The following is a 20521-nucleotide window of genomic DNA, read 5'->3' as shown; positions in this document are numbered from 1 at the left end:
AGCAGAGCTTATATCGATGGTAGAGGAGCCAGAGTGTCCTGCCCCGCGCCCCGGTCGTTCGCGGACGGGCGCAGACGGGCTTGCCTTAGGCGCGCCTTAGGCGCGCCTTAGGCGCGCCTTCGGCGCGCAATCGTCGCGCCCGCTGCGCTCGTCCGCTGCGCTTCCAGTGGGGACACATGCTTTATAGCAGAGGGGTCCAGAGGGGGCGTGGCTACGGAGGTGGGCGTGGCCTAGCGACCGGCCAATCCCGTCGTTTCAGCAGGGAAAATTGAGCCTACGTCAGCAAGCACTCTGCTGAGTAGGAGAAGGTTCGAAATGCGGCGCAAAGTAAAAGAAACCAAGACAATATTAGTCCCAATAGTTTTAAAATGGGCTGTCAGTGCCCTGCTCCCGGCTGTGCCTCAAGAGCTGAAAGTGGTGCAAGCAAACGCGGCGCTCGAGATCAGCGTGCGTTTATGTCAGAGGGGGCGTGGCTACGGAGGTGGGCGTGGCCTAGCGACCGGCCAATCCCGTCGTTTCAGCAGGGAAAATTGAGCCTACGTCAGCAAGCACTCTGCTGAGTAGGAGAAGGTTCGAAATGCGGCGCAAAGTAAAAGAAACCAAGACAATATTAGTCCCAATAGTTTTAAAATGGGCTGTCAGTGCCCTGCTCCCGGCTGTGCCTCAAGAGCTGAAAGTGGTGCAAGCAAACGCGGCGCTCGAGATCAGCGTGCGTTTATGTCAGAGGGGGCGTGGCTACGGAGGTGGGCGTGGCCTAGCGACCGGCCAATCCCGTCGTTTCAGCAGGGAAAATTGAGCCTACGTCAGCAAGCACTCTGCTGAGTAGGAGAAGGTTCGAAATGCGGCGCAAAGTAAAAGAAACCAAGACAATATTAGTCCCAATAGTTTTAAAATGGGCTGTCAGTGCCCTGCTCCCGGCTGTGCCTCAAGAGCTGAAAGTGGTGCAAGCAAACGCGGCGCTCGAGATCTCCATCTCTTGCCCTCATATTTTATGCCACCTCCTCGCATCCTCTTGTTTGCTTCCATTTTCCCCTTTCCCTCTGTCTTTGCTCTTGCTCACGTTATTACATTTTCTGCTTGCGACTTCGAACCGCACAGTCCTCACCGTAGATGATTTCCTTGGTGTCAGACTGGATCCAGAAAATCAGTACTATTTCTGCGCACTGGTAGGTAGCGTTGAGTGGCACCTAATCATTAGGCGGCTCCGCATCAACATTGTCTACGTGGAAAGGGACGTGTGGTGTTTGTATAGGACCTATCCAGTTGTTCCTTTCTGCCTTAACAGTGGGGATTCGGAGAGCTACTTCGACCACTTTTTTTTGTAACCTTTTAGTCTATTATTTTTTTTTACTTTTACAGACATACATACCATAATAATGTATTTTTTTTTTGAAACTTTTTTTATTGGCATTTGTTAGTACAGTTGTTACATATCAGTATTTGACCGCATTAACATGAAGAATGTGTGTCCAGTCAGGTGATATCAATCTTGACATTTACGATTACTTCGGCTTCAGTTATTACATACCAGAATAATGTAAACACTACACTATGGGCATCATGGTTGGTGTAGACCAACCCACACATTGGGGAACAATTCCAAAAGTTTGAAATGCAGGCGGACTCGAAATACTGTAATATCTGCCTCATGCCATCAATGCATCCCGACACATGGACTATAAATATTGTACTATTTGTATAATAAAGTTAATGCAACCAGACCCAACTCTGCACTTTTGGTATCATACTCCCACAAGAATAACAACTGCGTAAATGTTTCCTAAGGCAAGCGTGCATCACGCTGCATGACCGGGTGTGTAGTAACTGTATAGCTCTTGAATCCCTGGCGGCACAGCACCCAGGATAATGTGCTGCATGGCTAAACACTTATAAGGTCCCAAAGGCGAGACCTATTGGAATTGCCAATGCTTGTTCAAATTCAAAAAGTACTTTATTCGGTTAAAAATCAATAACCATAAAAGCAGCAGATAAAAAATCTACAATTAAAATGGCTCAGTACACAGTTATTATAGCAAAGGCGAAGCACAACATTTTCTATAGGAACAGTTAAAATGTATCCATCCATCGATTTTCGGAGTTTAAAAACATATTTAAAAAATTCTGACAATGATGCAACAATAAATACAGTGTCCATTCTTTGCAATTCTAAAAACGCTGGGTGGCATCCATTTACCTTCATCTCTTTTAGGATTGGGACAATAAATTTCCTACGGGGCAAAGTGTAAAATCTACAGAAAAACAACACGTGAATATCGGATTGCAGTGATAATTCGTCACATGGGCATAAGCACAGTACATTAGACCAGGAGTTCATTACTGGGAATGTTAATAATCTAAAAACAATGTTAAATCTGAAGCGTGTAAGACAAAATCTATCGTGTTTTGACATAGGGAGGCATAAGTATGGTTGTAATTTAACTTCGCTTAATATCAACTGATGAGAGCAAACCGTCTTTTTCTTTATTTCCTCTAACAATCTTTTTTCCCTGAGGTGTTCCATACACAGTTTTTTCAATAATTTTCTGGATATGTGTGCCATTAAAAGTGGATCCTCAAAATATTGTTTTCAGTGAATTTCTGTCAATAAGGATTTCACATAATTTAACCATTTAAAAACATTGGCATTTTCGAGTTGTAGCACATCTTGAAGTATGGCACGGTTTACTACACACTCATTGACGGTCCATACCCTATGCCACAATAAGATGGGCTGAATTCTTATTGTATCTGAGATATACGACTGCCACAGCTCCTCGTGACAGTTAAGGGTTGCAATACTATCGGGTACAGACAACATGTACCGCATGAACTTATTTTCAGTTGATTGCATTGCGTTTATGTTAGCATACCCCCAGAGTCCTGATCCATACAAAGCCACCGATATACACGTTGCATTATAAATGGTTAGAATTTCACTAATGGGTCTCTTTCCCAACTTTTGTATAAAACTCTTTAGGGCCATTATTGTCTTTGAGAACAAGAGAGTTCTTGCCCTTATAGCGCTTGTCCACCAACCAGTCTCATGGAGCAAGATGCCCAAATAAGGGAAGGTGGGCGTGTTTTCTAAGGGGGCGTTATTTATAAACATAGTTTTCATTTGCTTCTTAAATCGTGTTCCACAGTTCATGGTAAAGGTTTTACTACAGTTGATTTTCAAATCTAAACTGGACATGAACTTATTAAAGGATGCTTTCAAGTTTTGGAGGGCAATGGGTGTTCGTGCCATTAAAACAGCATCGTCCGCGTACAAGAGCCCAGGGATACACCTATTGCCGACAGTAGGCACATCCCTGCACTCCTGCAGTAGACGATGCTCCAACCCATTTATGTAGATCAGGAATAGAAAAGGCGCCAGGACGCATCCCTAGCGTACTCCGCGCCCTATCCCAAAAGATCTACTACATTCCCCCCCTCTTCCATAACGGACAGTAGCTGTAGCCCCAGAGTACAGCTCCCTCAAGAAGCGAATAATCGGATCTTCCACGGCCATCCTTTTCATCAGTTCCCATAATTTGTTATGGGACACACAGTCAAAAGCCGAAGTAAGGTTGACAAACGCAAAATATAGGCGCTCCCTTTTTATCTTTATGTACTTCTGCTGGACAAAAAATAAATTTAAGCACTGCTCGATAGTTCCTATGCCCCTTTGAAAGCCAAACTGTAGATCACTTATTACCCCATTATCCTCCGCCCAGTTTTGTAATTTAGCTAAAATAACTCTACCGAGGATTTTTATAGATGAGTCAAGTAGGGATATTGGCCTATAACATGCACAGTTTTGCCTATCTCCCTTCTTGTAGATAGGAACAATGATAGATGTAAACCATGACGGACTTAAACCCCTCGCTAATGCTGCATTAAAAAGCTGTACCAGAATGGGGCCCCAGATGTCAAGGTTAGCTTTATACAGATTAGCTGGGATCCCATCTGGGCCTGCTGCCTTTCCACTCTTCGTAGCTTTCAAACTCAATAGGACCTCAGGCAGGGTAACCACTACTTTTTGGACATCCCCCCCCCCTTTCTCACATATTAAGTTAGAACATTTTTGGGGGCTTAGTTCTAAGCACATATAGAGAGTGGAGAAATGTGTGACCCAGTCATCTTCACTAATCGCAATTTCCATGCGAGCCTTGGTGTTATCAAAAAGGAAGGGGGCATTTACCACCCTCCAAAATACAGATGTATCTTTGGACTCTGAGGCATCACATAGTTCTTCCCAAGCCACCCTCTTTATGGTATTCCTCCTCTGTTTCAGTGCCAAATTGTAACGATTCCTTAAGTCTCTTATTAAGGAGGGGTCCCGAGGTTCCCGGTGGATGGCATATTTAAGCTCAGTGAGGGCCTTAGTGCATGCATTATCAAACCATCTTCTACCATTTTTGGGCCTGTTCCTAGAAACCGCCCTCAGGCTCTCTTTAATGGTGGCTGCAATAATATTAAAATGCTCTATTAAATTTTCACTCTTAGAATTTTCATCCAGGCAAATTCTAAAGCTATCTGTACAGGTGTTAACCAGTTTAGCTAAGAATTCCTCCGGAACCACCTCGCTCCATTTAAGCGTATACCCATTATGTCTCCCCAGCAAAACGTCCGGGGCTGCCTGCATTTGCAACTTATCATATTGGCATGCCGTAAATGGGATATCAATTTCAAGTACTTGTGGGTAATGATCACTCAATGGGGACTCATGAATCTTAAAGCTAGAGATCCTGTATCCATAATTATTCGAACAGATAATAAAATCAATGGTAGTCGATGCTCCCCTACCAATAAAGGTCGGGACAAATGGTGTTGGCCGCATAGCCAGTTCATTTACATATCCCAGATCACAATTAAATAGTATCTCATTTAACAAATCCCCAGTTAAAATATGATCAAAATGTGTGAGGTTAATGTCTTGCTCTATGTTAGACCTGTCAGCCCTTTGGGTGGTCCCTCCTCATCATAATTTATTTTGTCCCACTTTTGCCTCAAACCCTGTTAGAATTTTTCCTTTTTGGGAACCACCAGACTTTTTAGTATTGATGCAGATTCAGGGAGCCATTTTATCTACCCCTGGAACTTCTGTCTGAGGGCCTGGAGCACAAAATGGTGGCCACCGGTGACATCATCAGAACCCACTGGAACCTACCAGCACCTTCCAGAACATTCCAGAACCATGTGACAGTTGGAGGCGGTTTGGAATGTTGGGAAGCTAAGCCAGAGTTGACAGTTGGAGCTGGCAGTTGGCACCTGACTGGTGAAGAGAGAGCAGCAGAAACCTGAAGGAGGAAGGAGTGAGGCAGCAGGGGTGGAAACTTGTGCCTGGAGTGGGGTCCATAAACCCACCCTTGATACTAGTCCCTACTGACTGAGCCCAGCCTGGAGCCCTGTGTGGGACAAAGCAAGAAAAACCATCTTAAGGACCTGGACAGCAGGAACAGGCCTTAGAAGTAAAGAAAAGCAAGAATCTGACCTGTTTATTGTTTTCCCTGGAGTCCGACGTCGAGAAGCCTGAGACCTGGAGCCCGAGGTGGAGAAGCGGCGCTGACTGGAAAGCAGACGTCGTACCCGGAGCCGCCAGAGGTCGAGAGAGGGCGCCGACGGAGGTCGTGGAGAGTACCACAGGTCGAGGAGGAAGTCACCCGAGGTCGAGTGAGCGGCGTCGACGGGGGAGTGAAGTCCGCCCTCCGGAGTCGCCGGAGACCGAGGTGAAGCGTGCCGGAGGTCGGGAGTGGAGATCGCACTCCGGAGTCGCCGGAACCTGAAGAGAATCGTGCCGGAGGTCGGGAGTGGAGGTCGCACTCCGGAGCCGACGGAAGTCGACATCGAGCCAAGACAGCCCGACGTCATCGAACCGGAGGCCGACATCGAGCCGAGGCCGCCGACATCGAACCGGAGCTGCCCGAAGTCGACATCGAGCCAAGACAGCCCGACGTCATCGAACCGGAGGTCGACATCGAGCCGAGGCCGCCGACATCGAACCGGAACCGCCTATCGACGTCGTCAAGAACTGACATAGCGCCGAGGCCGCCGACATCGAACCGGAACCGCCTCACGGCGTCGACTCGACTCCAGCGACGTCGGAGCTACATAAAAAGGGCAGTAAGTGGAATAGAGGGCGCCTAAGGCCCTGTGGAGCCCTGAGAGACTAACCTAGGGTGCTGGAACCAGCTTGATTGTGCCAGGGGTGAGCTGAGACTAATACAGAGGGGTTGTGTATTGTGGGAGAGCCAGATCTCTAGATCCCCCCTTTTATCTACCTCCGTTTAGGCCTCAGCCTTGTCCAAGCCAGGGAGTATACCCCTCAGGCCATCCAAATCTTTACAAGCTGGGATTGGGTCAAATCATCCCATAGTACCTCAGGAATGTGAACTGATTTACAAGTGTCACTGTTGGCTTTTATTATTTATTGAGAGCACTGTATTTATTGTATTTATCCTATTCATGGCCTCACAGTATTTATTGTTTCACAATATTTATTGTCGTACCGTATTTATTGCCGCATAATATTTAATTGCCTGTAATGTAATGCACTTCTATTTATGCCTTGATTTATGATCTACCTTATTTATTGAATCGTTAAGACAGTATTTATTTGACGTACCCTTCCACAGAAAAAAGCCTTGTGTACTGTGATTGTATTATTATTTATTTAATCAGCAACTAAGAGAAAAGAAGATAAAGAAATATATTTTAAGTATAATTTTTAAGGTGTAGTGTCGTTTTTGGAACGGATGCACGCATGGTTATTGTGTGGGTATTGCGTATGCTTAACACGGTGCCTGACCCCTGACCACTCGAGCCAAGCTACCACAGTGTATGTCTGGAAAGACCCCGTTACCACCACCCTTTCCGGTGTGGGAGTGGGGTTTTTCTAACATAATTGGTGTTCAGCGGCGGGATTGAGCTGTGCCTACGCATACTCGACAATAACTGTGGGTAGTCCATTAGGCCTACACCTGGAGTTTTCTCAAAGCGGCCTTCCTAATTGTGAGTTTTTGTTTTTTCCAAATTTACTCTGGTGGTGGGAGGAGGTATTATTAAAGGTACCCCCCTGCATTGCTTCTGTAAAAACCTGTCCTCTGACCTGAGTGGGCAAAATGGAGTTTGTGCTAGAAGACCTGGAAACCTATACTGTGGCCCAACTCAGGGAGTTTTGTCAGCGGGAGGGGGTGTATTGTCCCCAGGAGCAAAGAAGGGTGCACTCCAAACCAGCTTAAGGGCTTGGGGGGAGGCACGACGAGAAAGCAAGGCTGAGCAGGAAGACAGGGATGGAGAGCCTGACAGCGAGGGGGCTGGGATGTACCAACCTGAGGTGGGGAACCTAGTAGCGGGGCCCAGAACCATTTCCAGGAAGGGCAGCAGTGCCTCTAGCGGTGGCTTGTCTGAAGTGGAGTTAACAGACCGGAGGGAGAAAAGACAGCTCACATGGGACTTAGCAAGGCTGGAGAAAGAGAAGGAGGAACAGAGGATGGCTCATGAGCTAAGGCTGAAAGAGATGGATCTTCAGATCCTAAGAGTCGGGGCACACACTGTTCCTAATGGTGGCAGCAAAGACCAAGAAAGAGAGTTCACTAGGGAACCCAAACCCTACCTGCCAAAGGACATAGTAGCTAGCTATGGAGTAGGCGACGATATTGCCAAGTGGCTAGCGGCCTATGAGGTCTCGTTAAGGGCCCATGGGGTTCCAGAGAAGTACTGGGGAGGGGGATTGTACAGGTACATGCCTCCAGCTGGTAGGGATGCTTTATTGGCCTTAGAGGAGGATGAGCAGACCCACTACCCCACCATGAAACTGGCGCTCATAAGAAAGTTTGGACTAACACCCGAAAAGTACAGACAGAAGTTCCGGGGTAGTCACAAACTGGGCACACAGAATTGGGTGGACTTCCTGGACTATGCAAAGAAGGCATTAGAGGGTTGGATTCAGGGCAGTGAAGTGAGGTACTACGAGGGGTTGTTTGATTTAGTACTGAAGGAACACCTGCTCGAAAAATGTTTCCCTGAACTGCATCAACACCTGGTGGATAGCAAGCTGACCAATCCCCGGAAGCTTGCTGAGGAGGCGGACATTTGGGCTAGTACCCGGGTGTCCACAAGGGGACTGGAGGGGACACTCAAAAGGCCGGACAGGGCGCCCCCCAGAAGAAAGAGGGAGGGGATAAGAAAAAGGAGTTCTCCAAAGGCCCCCAAAATAACTTCCAAGGGAAGGGAACAGGATTCACCCCTAGGGCTAACCCACCCAGAAACCCTAATCCTGGCCAGAGTCAGCAGCCAAGGGTTGTCCATTGCTTCGAGTGCGGTGGCGTTGGACTCTATAAGGGAGATGCGAAGTGCCCGAAACGACCACCCCCTCCCATTGGAGGAAAAACCCCCGGAGTAGCTAGTGTAGTGCTCGGGGAGGAGATGCCTTTAATTAAGGGAAGGGAGTGGGTGGGTGTCACTTTAGTGTCCCTGGGAGAACGGGAGATGGTTCCTAAGATCCAGGTGCCCGCAAATACTGTAAAGTATGGGCAGTGGGTCACCATCAACGGCCAAAGAGGGGAGGCTCTGAGAGACACAGGAGCCAGTATGACTATGGTGCGTAGCCAACTGGTGACTCCAGAGCAGGTAATTCCCGATGTACTCCACCCAGCCGCGATGGCTGACGGCAGAACAGGCCACTATCCGGTGGCCGAGGTTCCCTTTGAATGGGGGGGGGTTGCAGGTTCACTTCGAGTTGTCGTAAGCCCTGCCGTGCCAGTCGATTGTCTGCTGGGGAATGACATGGAGCACAACGCTTGGAAGGAGGTGGAATACCGAACTCATGCCGAGATGCTGGGTACACCTGACTGGGCCTGTGTGAGCACAAGGTCCGCGACTACCCGGAGAGGGAGTTCGTTTCGGCTGGAGCCTGGAACAAAGGCCCAGCCAGCTGCCAGTCAAGGGAAGAACCGAGGACCGGAGGAGCCTGCCTCGGCGTCCGCACCCCGTAGGACGGATAGGCCACCGGAGGTGGTGGACCAGGAGTCTGCGGTGGGGGATGTTACCAAACTGGAGGACCTACCCATCCCGGCCGAATGGCACGTGGAGGGAGGCCCGTCCAGGGAGGAATTCTGCCAGGGCCAGAGGGAGTGCCCTACCCTTGAGGGGCTGAGGCGACAGGCCGAAGCCCAGGCAGCAGGGAACGTTGAAGGGAACTACAGTGTTTACTGGGAGGATGGCCTCCTCTACAGTGAACCCAAGGCACCCCTACATGGATCGTCACGAGCCTTGGTAGTCCCTCAACGTTATCGAGCCTTCCTTCTGGAGTTGGCTCACGAGATCCCCTTGGCAGGACACTTGGGGCAAGACAAGACCTTCGCCCGTCTTGTCCCACACTTTTATTGGCCTCAAATGAAAGTGTCGTCCGATACCTACTGCCGGACATGTGTGTCTTGCCAAGCCAGTGGGAAAACAGGGGTGAAGCTGAAAGCTCCCCTGGAACCACTTCCTGTCGTTAGCACCCCCTTTGAAAGGGTGGGCATCGACATTGTGGGTCCGTTAGATCCACCTACTACAGCTGGTCACAGGTTTATCCTGGTTCTGGTGGATCATGCCACACGGTACCCAGAGGCAATACCTCTGAGGACCATTACAGCACCTGTTGTGGCTAGGGCCCTGATGGGAATCTTTACCCGAGTGGGTTTTCCCAAGGAAGTTGTGTCCGACAGGGGGACCAACTTCATGTCAGCGTACATGCGGGCCATGTGGAAGGAGTGTGGAGTGACCTATCGGTTCACCACTCCTTACCACCCCCAGACCAATGGTCTGGTGGAGAGGTTTAACAAAACCTTGAAAGGCATGATCAGAAGTCTGCCTGAAAGCCTGCGGAGGAAATGGGACGTCCTCCTACCCTGTCTACTCTTTTCCTACAGGGAAGTGCCACAGAAGGGAGTGGGCTTCAGCCCCTTCGAGCTTTTGTACGGGCACCCTGTACGTGGACCTCTCAACCTGGTGAGAGACGGATGGGAAAGAACTCCCAGAAAGCTTCCCCAGGACGTGGTGAGCTACATGCTGGCCTTCCGAAGCCAAATGGCTAAGTTGTGGAAGCAAGCTTCTGACAACTTGGAGGCCAGCCAAGCAGTAATGAAGGCGTGGTATGACCACAACGCTCACCCGGTGGAGTTGGAGCCTGGCCAGAAGGTGTGGGTGATCGAACCAGGAGAGCTTAGCGCCCTCCAGGATCGCTGGTCAGGACCCTTTGAGGTATTGGAGAAGAAGGGTAAGGCTACCTACTTGGTGGACCTTAAAACCCCTTGTCAGCCCCTGCGGGTGCTGCATGCCAACCGCCTCAAACCCCACCACGAGAGGCCCGAAGTCATCTTGATGATGGTGACTGACGGAGCAGAGGACGCGGAAAGCGAGCCTCTCCCAGATTTGTTTGCGTCTCAAGAGAAGGATGGGTCGGTGGAGGGAGTGATTCTCTCCCCATCTCTAACTCCTGAACAGCAGGAGGACTGCCGCCAGGTCCTGGGGCAGTACTCTTCGTTGTTCTCCCTTGTTCCGGGTAGGACTCACCTGTGCGTCCATGACGTGGACACAGGAGACAGCCCACCTGTGAAGTCCAAGATCTACCGGATTTCAGACAAGGTGAAGGCCAGCATTAACAGTGAAGTCACTAAGATGCTGGAGCTAGGAGGGATCGAACCTTCTAGCAGCCCCTGGTCCAGTCCGGTGGTGTTAGTACCAAAAGCCGCACCACCGGGTGGCCAACCGGAACTGAGGTTCTGTGTGGACTACCGGGGACTGAATTCAGTAACTAAAACTGATGCTCATCCGATCCCTAGGGCGGATGAATTGATTGACCGGCTGGGAGCTGCCCAATATCTAAGTACCTTTGACCTTACTTCTGGGTACTGGCAGATCTCTTTGACTGATGGAGCAAGGGAAAGGTCAGCCTTCTCCACGCCCAATGGCCACTACCAGTTCTGTGTGATGCCCTTTGGGCTCAAGAACGCACCTGCCACGTTTCAGCGCCTGGTAAACCAGATCCTCACCGGAATGGAGAGTTTCTCTGCTGCTTATCTGGATGACATAGCCGTCTTCAGTAACAGCTGGGAGGATCACTTGCGTCACCTGCAAGCTGTTCTCCAGGCCCTGAGACAAGCTGGATTGACGATCAAGGCCAGCAAGTGCCAGATCGGGCAGGGGTCGGTAGTACCTTGGACACTTGGTGGGTAGGGAAGCGGTGCAACCCCTCCAGGCGAAGATCGAGGCCATCATGGCCTGGGAACCCCCCAAGACACAGACTGAGGTCCGAGCTTTTCTGGGCCTCACGGGATACTACCGCCGCTTTGTGAAGGGGTACGGAACCATTGTAGCCCCCCTCACGGAGCTCACGTCCAAGAAACAACCTCGACGGGTAGTCTGGACGGAGGCTTGTCAGCAGGCCTTTGTGAAGCTGAAGCAAGCCATGGGCGAGGCCCCGGTCTTAAGGGCCCCAGACTTTTCCAAGAAGTTCATTGTCCAGACGGATGCATCAGAACATGGCATTGGGGCAGTGTTATCGCAACTCAATGAAGAGGGTCTGGATCAACCCGTGGTCTTCCTATCCCGGAGATTACTTCCCAGGGAACAGAAGTGGAGTGCAATAGAGCGTGAAGCCTTTGCAGTGGTATGGGCTCTGAAGAAGTTGCGGCCATACTTGTTTGGCTCGCACTTCCTAGTTCAGACCGACCACAGACCCCTTCGTTGGCTGATGCAGATGAAGGGGGAGAATCCCAAGTTGTTGAGGTGGTCTATCTCCCTACAGGGAATGGACTTTCAGGTGGAACATCGGCCTGGAGTGGACCACGCCAATGCAGACGGTCTCTCAAGGTATTTCCGCCTTAGTGATGAGAACTCCCAAGGGGTTGGGTAGCTCTCCCCACTTTCAGCTGGGGGGGACGCGTGTTAGACCTGTCAGCCCTTTGGGTGGTCCCTCCTCATCATTATTTATTTTGTCCCACTTTTGCCTCAAACCCTGTTAGAATTTTTCCTTTTTGGGAACCACCAGACTTTTTAGTATTGATGCAGATTCAGGGAGCCATTTTATCTACCCCTGGAACTTCTGTCTGAGGGCCTGGAGCACAAAATGGTGGCCACCGGTGACATCATCAGAACCCACTGGAACCTACCAGCACCTTCCAGAACATTCCAGAACCCTGTGACAGTTGGAGGCGGTTTGGAATTTTGGGACGCTAAGCCAGAGTTGACAGTTGGAGCTGGCAGTTGGCACCTGACTGGTGAAGAGAGAGCAGCAGAAACCTGAAGGAGGAAGGAGTGAGGCAGCAGGGGTGGAAACTTGTGCCTGGAGTGGGGTCCATAAACCCACCCTTGATACTAGTCCCTACTGACTGAGCCCAGCCTGGAGCCCTGTGTGGGACAAAGCAAGAAAAACCATCTTAAGGACCTGGACAGCAGGAACAGGCCTTAGAAGTAAAGAAAAGCAAGAATCTGACCTGTTTATTGGTTTCCCTGGAGTCCGACGTCGAGAGGCCTGAGACCTGGAGCCCGAGGTGGAGAAGCGGCGCTGACTGGAAAGCAGACGTCGTACCCGGAGCCGCCAGAGGTCGAGAGAGGGCGCCGACGGAGGTCGTGGAGAGTACCAGAGGTCGAGGAGGAAGTCACCCGAGGTCGAGTGAGCGGCGTCGACGTGGGAGTGAAGTCCGCCCTCCGGAGTCGCCGGAGACCGAGGTGAAGCGTGCCGGAGGTCGGGAGTGGAGATCGCACTCCGGAGTCGCCGGAACCTGAAGAGAATCGTGCCGGAGGTCGGGAGTGGAGGTCGCACTCCGGAGCCGACGGAAGTCGACATCGAGCCAAGACAGCCCGACGTCATCGAACCGGAGGCCGACATCGAGCCGAGGCCGCCGACATCGAACCGGAGCTGCCCGAAGTCGACATCGAGCCAAGACAGCCCGACGTCATCGAACCGGAGGTCGACATCGAGCCGAGGCCGCCGACATCGAACCGGAACCGCCTATCGACGTCGTCAAGAACTGACATAGCGCCGAGGCCGCCGACATCGAACCGGAACCGCCTCACGGCGTCGACTCGACTCCAGCGACGTCGGAGCTACATAAAAAGGGCAGTAAGTGGAATAGAGGGCGCCTAAGGCCCTGTGGAGCCCTGAGAGACTAACCTAGGGTGCTGGAACCAGCTTGATTGTGCCAGGGGTGAGCTGAGACTAATACAGAGGGGTTGTGTAGTGTGGGAGAGCCAGATCTCTAGATCCCCCCTTTTATCTACCTCAGTTTAGGCCTCAGCCTTGTCCAAGCCAGGGAGTATACCCCTCAGGCCATCCAAATCTTTACAAGCTGGGATTGGGTCAAATCATCCCATAGTACCTCAGGAATGTGAACTGATTTACAAGTGTCACTGTTGGCTTTTATTATTTATTGAGAGCACTGTATTTATTGTATTTATCCTATTCATTGCCTCACAGTATTTATTGTTTCACAATATTTATTGTCGTACCGTATTTATTGCCTCATAATATTTTATTGCCTGTAATGTAATGCACTTATATTTATGCCTTGATTATTTATGATCTACCTTATTTATTGAATCGTTAAGACAGTATTTATTTGACGTACCCTTCCACAGAAAAAAGCCGTGTACTGTGATTGTATTATTATTTATTTAATCAGCAACTAAGAGAAAAGAAGATAAAGAAATATATTTTAAGTATAATTTTTAAGGTGTAGTGTCGTTTTTGGAACGGATGCACGCATGGTTATTGTGTGGGTATTGCGTATGCTTAACACGGTGCCTGACCCCTGACCACTCGAGCCAAGCTACCACAGTGTACGTCTGGAAAGACCCCGTTACCACCACCCTTTCCGGTGTGGGAGTGGGGTTTTTCTAACACTCTAGCATTAGACCGCAAATTCCTTTTTGACCCTTATTACAAAGATGACAGTTAAAATCCCCCCCCCCCCCCATAAGATCATTACTTCCCTCTCCTTAATGTCTATTTCGCCTTGTAGATCATCATTTAACCTTTTCACAATATCCTGAATTGCGCTACTTGGGATATTATTATAGAAGTTAACAATAATAAAACTGGTCCCAGTCTTAGTATCTATCACTACTTTGTGATAGAAACTACACTCTGAGTAGAAACGAACCCTCTCATATGGTATACAATTTGAGAGGTACGTAATTAGACCGCCCTTAGGTCTCCCGTGTGTTCCTCTTACTGCAGGAGTGCAGTAAGTTTTATAACCAATTAGATGTATGGGCTCAATGGTCCATGTTTCTTGCAAGGCCACAATATCCATGCTATCTATGACAGTTTCCCAAGAGGGATTAGAAATTTTCTGCTTTAAGCCTGCCACATTCCAAAACATCACGGTACAGGTTTCTTTATGACTAGTTATTACTGTCTCATCCATAACAACATAACCCCTATCAATCCCATCAATTTCAAGTGTAGTTTTACCCAGGATTTCTATTGGCCCGGAGATCTGATTTTGGCTACTTTTAAGGGATGATCCCTTTTTACATTTAACATACTCCTTCACCACCATTTTAGTCGAATTAGCCAATTCATTACTTACTGGCGTCGTCTTATTACTCACACTACTAATAATCGTGTCAGACATCTCCTGTGATAAACTATTCACTAATGAATTTAAAGGAATGTTTACGGATGACAACGGGTCAAGAAATTCTTCTTCATGCTCCGGGCGTCAGTCAACCATCTCCAATGGGCTGAACCTATTATAGCATGGGTAGAAAGGTGGAAGAAACTGTACGCCTGGCCATTCTCCGCAATACTGCCGGCCACCCTTTTGGTTGCTCCCAGCCCTCCGTTGTATTAGGGTCCATCTGTCATCTCCCCTCCCTCCCTGACTATTGGGATTTGGATCCCTATACATATCATGCCTCCTCCCTTCCCTGGGACAATTCACGTCCCTAGTCCAGCTCCATCTGTCATCTGGCTGTTCAGCTGGCGTATAAAAGTATGACGGAGGTCTAGCCATGATCGACAAACCCTGATTTCTAGGAACACCCTGACAGATGTAATCTACTGTTCGCGAGTTTTCAAAGGTTATGACCACACAGTCCCCCTGTGATCTTTTCCTATTATAACCCACCCAGGGAACCCTTTGAACCATTAAGATGTTACTGGCTAATGCTGAAGGTAAAGGGTAAGTAGAATTTAAGCAATGTATCACCTTATTTCTGAGTGCTTCAAAGGGTTCCGTAGTTTGAGGAACCAATTCCGGGACCCCTGGTAAGATTACCACGTAGGGGCATGCATCTGGTGGTAAGTTGATGCTTCTACGTTTTTCGGGCTTCTCATGTTGGACTTTATCGGGGTTATGAGTGGGTGCATTGGGGGCAACTGTTGTACATAAGAGTGCTTCGGTAGCCGGGGTTGGCTTGAGACCATCTATACTTACTACCGAGCCGATGGTATTTTGCATGGGTTTAGGGAGGGGAGTTTTAGGGGTTCTTTTTTTCCCTTCCGCCCGTTTATTATTGATTGTCGGCGGTTTATCCTCCGGTACGATTTCATGATTTACCCTTTTTTCCTGGCTACTATACTGTGCTTTTATGTCTTTCTGCAACGCCTGGAATAGCTTCTCTATGCCATGAAGCCTCTCTTCTAAGGGAGTAAGTAAGGATTTAATTAGCGTTGTCAAGGTACATATTAAGGGGTCCTCCCTTTCTACACGTACACCTGTACTATTAGCTGTAATACTCTTAGAGAAAATATCAGCTAATGTATCATCTAGTGTGGTGTCATCTATAATAGACAAGGGCATAGTCTTGTACCCGCCCTCTTTTTTCTCGGAGTCAGACCCATTTATTTCGCCCGCAGGCTCTTTACTACTCTCCTCTCTGATGCCACCCATCTTAGCTACTTTGAATTTTACTTTCTTGCCAATCAACTTATTATTTTTAGCACGCTTATTTTTTGGGATTGCCCCCTGCCTTTTTCCTCTCATTTGCCTATTGAAATGCACTCTTCTTAACTGCCGATCAGCCTCCAGACATGCTGCCGACATAGCTGACCTCATCATCTCCCAGGAGCTTGACATCCTATTTCTTACGGAAACCTGGCTAACAGATTCATCCACACCACTACTCGACATCCTCGTCCCTCCTAACTACGACATCATTAGACTCGATAGATCGGACAAGATAGGGGGCGGCATAGCTTGTATACATCGCAGCAGCATCACCATAAACAGAGCCATTTCGCCATCTTTCACATCTTGCGAATACTTATGCCTAAACATTTGCTGCAAGGGCAAACCTGTTTGCTCATTCCACATCATCTACCATCCCCCAGGAGACAACCTCCTTTTCACCGAACATCTCATGGATTTGATCTCCTCAAACAACGGGCGGCAAATTACCCAAATATTCCTAGGCGACTTCAATCTCCATTGGAATGACATTAATGACTCAGGGGTCAACAGTTTCAAAAACTTCCTGGATGATCTAGCCTTCACCCAATCCTGCAGTAGTCCTACTCACATTAAAGGATCAACACTTGATCTCATTATCTCCAAAGCTGACGTCATCCAGGTGGACTCGATCCACCCATGCGACTGGTCCGACCATCACATTATTGCCTTTCACATCAAAGAAACCTTTAAACTCAACTCATCGCAACCCACAAAACCAAAGATCTGGAAACGAGACTGGAAAAAAATCAACCCCAACTCACTACCCGCCTCCAGCTATAACCTGCTCCAGCCCCCTGTAAACACCTCTGACGTCCATGTTCTCACGAATCACAATCTCGACGCCATGACCTCGATAATAAATGAGGCCGCCCCACTGCAACTTAAGAGAGCTCCCATTAAAGATTCCAAGCCCTGGTACAACGCTCTACTTAATGAAGATCGAAGAGCCCTCAGATCCTCAGAACGCAACTGGAGAGCAGTCCCATCGGCTCTCCACCTCAAACTTCTTAGGAAAAAGAGAAATGCATACTACAAAAAAATTAAACGCACTAAAGCTGACTTCTTCAGACACCAACTTGACCAAGCTAAAAACCGGCTAAAAAAGCTCTTCGAACTTGTCAAAAATCAATCCAAGGAAGCTCCCCAACAGGCCCGAGACCTAGATCGCCCACAACCTAACTGTCAAGAATTCTCCACCTTCTTCAATCTGAAGACCGACAACCTCATAAAGGACCTCCTTAATGACAGCCCACCACACACTGCTCCTCATACGGTTATCACCCCGTTATTTACACCCATCCCATGCCTTTCCCCCCCTAAGGCCTGCCCCAAAAACAAGGCAGCATGGTTTTCCTTTGAGACGTACACTGAAGACGACCTAGGCAAGATCCTCAACAACCTGAAACCGGCCAATCATTTCACTGACCCCCTCCCGGCTAATGCAGTCAAAGCCCTTTCACCGTGGCTCCTTCCACTCTGGACCAAAATCATTAACAGCTCACTCCAACAAGGCTGCATCCCGGACTCCCTCAAAGTAGGCCAAGTCTCACCTATCCTAAAGAAACTCAATGCGGACCCCTCTGACCTCAACAACTACCGTCCCATTTCCAATATCCCCACTTTGGCCAAATTGCTGGAAAAATGTGTAAACGGGCAACTGACCAATCACATGGATCACTTCAACCTACTAAATAAACACCAATAAGGCTTCAGAGCGGGTCACAGCACTGAATCGGCCATGACACACATTCTTGATGATGCGCTACAAATCCTTGACCAGAATGGTTCGTGCTTACTCATCTTACTAGACCTCTCATCAGCCTTTGATACGGTCAAACACCAGAAACTATTAGATCTCCTGGAGCATAGGATGGGTCTGTCTGGCACAGTGCTAAAATGGTTTACATCCTTCCTGAATAACCGTTCACAAAAATTCAAGGTTAACAACGCGCTCTCCAATGCCTCCCCTGTATCTCTTGGGGTGCCGCAAGGGTCCGCACTCTCACCGTCCTTATTCAACCTGTTCATGGAACCGCTCACTGAAATCCTGCAAACATCCAATGTTCAATTTCATATGTATGCAGACGACACACAACTATACCTCAAGATCAACTCCATAGAGGACATTAATTTGCTCAACTCCACACTCATGATCACCCAGTCTTGGTTATCAGAAAATCACCTCAAACTCAACGCATTAAGAACAGAATTCCTCCTCATAGCACCCCCGGCCAAGATCCCTCTAATGCATGACCTGATCAAACAACTCTCCGCGTTCAACGTACAACCAACTATCGTGGATTCTGCAAAATCCTTGGGGATCACTCTCGACAACAATCTCATGATGCAAAAACACATCAGTAACGCCACAAAGAGAGCTAATTTCCAGATAAGTACCCTAAGGAAGCTGAAACCCTTCCTGCCAATCGAGGACCTCAAGTTGGCAGTACAAGCCCTAGTTCTCCCTTGTGTGGATTACGGAAGCGTCTCCCTGGGTGGGCTACCAAAAGCCGCAATAGCGCCCTTAAGAGCGTCTATCAACGCTGCGGCAAGACTCATCACTGGCTCGAAAAGAACTGCACACATTACCCCTGACTTAAAATCCTTGAATTGGCTTCCATTTGAAGCTAGAATCCACCTAAAAGTGGCGTGCATGACTCATAAAGCCTTACATCACAACTCTCCCAGCTACCTCGCGCAGAAACTGACAATCTCTGGTGGTCTACGGACTTCCAGGAGTGCCGAAAACCTTTTACTGAAACCTCAAAGGTTCAACAAAAAGAAAACATATAATCGATCCTTCTCTGGGATGGCGCCCAAAATTTGGAACACTCTTCCCCCCGAAACCAGACGGAATGCCTCCTCCGCCGCTTTCAAAAAAGAAGTCAAAGCGCTTCTCATGGCAAAATTTACTTGAGCTCTTTCCCTTCAGAACTGAGTTTGCTAGTTCCTGTCTTATGTGACAGCACCATGTTGTAATCCCTCTATACCACTATATTTGCCCTCATCATGGTTTTTATATGTTTGTTCACTTGCTTATCTCTGTTTTTTGTTCCTCTTATAGGCTGCTGTTATGTAAAGCGCTCTGATATCCGCAAGGATCTTGTTCGCGCTCTATAAAACTTTCTAAATAAATAAATAAATAAATAAAGACTCGACCTGAGTGTCTAAGTATACCCCAGTCGTGGTTTTTTCCATGGGATATAATGGTTGAGGACCAAAGGGGATCGGATTTTGGAGGGCCGGCTTAGTATCAGCGATATTATGTACCTCCGCATGTGTCTGCAAGGGGGCGGATTCAGATAAAGCATTTTCAGGGCTACGTGCCACAGCTATGTTGCCCAACGATGACCTCTTGGCAAATGGTAGGTCCTGGGATACCCTTCTCTCCATTAGTACTATCCCCTGATCTATCAGGGAGTTAGTACGTACTATGAAGTCATCGAGTGTTCCTGTCAACTTTACCCCCCCCAACCGCGGCCTTACTTCTAGTTTCCCGTGTGGTCATTTTATATGGGCTGTTTTCAAACATATCCAAACCAGGAACTATCCTAGCTAAAGGTGATGAGATACTAAGTATCAACTAAAGCAATGTCAAAGCATACGGATGATGCCACAGGTTATGACTGACAAGAAATATTTTCAAACAATATCAAGGGGTCCCCAGAAAGAAGAACAGTAAAAGATCACATCAATGGTTAATATGATGGGCTTACAATTCCTTAGTCTTTCGTCTGACAATGGTCCAGGGTCACTGGCCCAGCCCAGTCTCCTCGGGCCTCTGAGGGCCACAGAGGGCCCGCCCTTTGCCCGGGCTTAGCCCGGCGCTGTCCCGCGACGCGGGAGGTGTGCTGCAATTTAAAGCGCCTCCAGGCGCGTGAGCAGCGTCGCCTGGTTCCGCCCTCCGATGCTGAGGAGTCTGGGTAGTGAAGTCCCCTCCGCACGGCGGGCGCGGTGTTTTGGCGGTGCGGCGGCGGGAGGGAGAGAGGGCAACAGCACACAGGACGACCACGGGGAAAGGCAGGTAAATACAAAGTCCCAAGAAATTAGCCACAAACTGGCTTTGGCGCCCACTCCACCGGAGGTGTGCTGCGATTTAAAGCGCCTCCAGGCGCGTGAATAGCGTCGCCTGGTTCCGCCCTCCGACGCTGAGGAGTCTGGGTAGTGAAGTCCCCTCCACACGGCGGCCGCGGTGTTTTGGCGGCGGGAGGGAGAGAGGGCAACAGCACACAGGACGACCACGGGGAAAGGCAGGTAAATACAAAGTCCCAAGAAATTAGCCACAAACTGGCTTTGGCGCCCACTCCACCGGAGGTGTGCTGCGATTTAAAGCGCCTCCAGGCACGTGAGCAGGGTCGCCTGGTTCCGCCCTCCGACGCTGAGGAGTCTGGGTAGTGAAGTCCCCTCCGCACGGCGGCCACGGTGTTTTGGCGGTGCGGCGGCGGGAGGGAGAGAGGGCAACAGCACACAGGACGACCACGGGGAAAGGCAGGTAAATACAAAGTCCCAAGAAATTAGCCACAAACTGGCTCAATCTCTTGCCCTCATATTTTATGCCACCTCCTCGCATCCTCTTGTTTGCTTCCATTTTC

At 49.1% G+C, this 20521-nt stretch overlaps 1 protein-coding gene across 7 annotated transcripts in view; it reads left to right on the top strand.

Moving 5' to 3' along the window:
- The window catches only part of SON (SON DNA and RNA binding protein), a 722851-nt gene that overhangs the window by 412800 nt on the left and 289530 nt on the right, over positions 1 to 20521 (top strand). The window lies entirely within an intron of this gene.

The sequence above is a fragment of the Triturus cristatus genome, chromosome 8, assembly GCF_964204655.1.
Source record: "Triturus cristatus chromosome 8, aTriCri1.1, whole genome shotgun sequence".
Taxonomy (NCBI): domain Eukaryota; kingdom Metazoa; phylum Chordata; class Amphibia; order Caudata; family Salamandridae; genus Triturus; species Triturus cristatus.
This window is presented reverse-complemented; position numbering and strand designations above follow the sequence as displayed.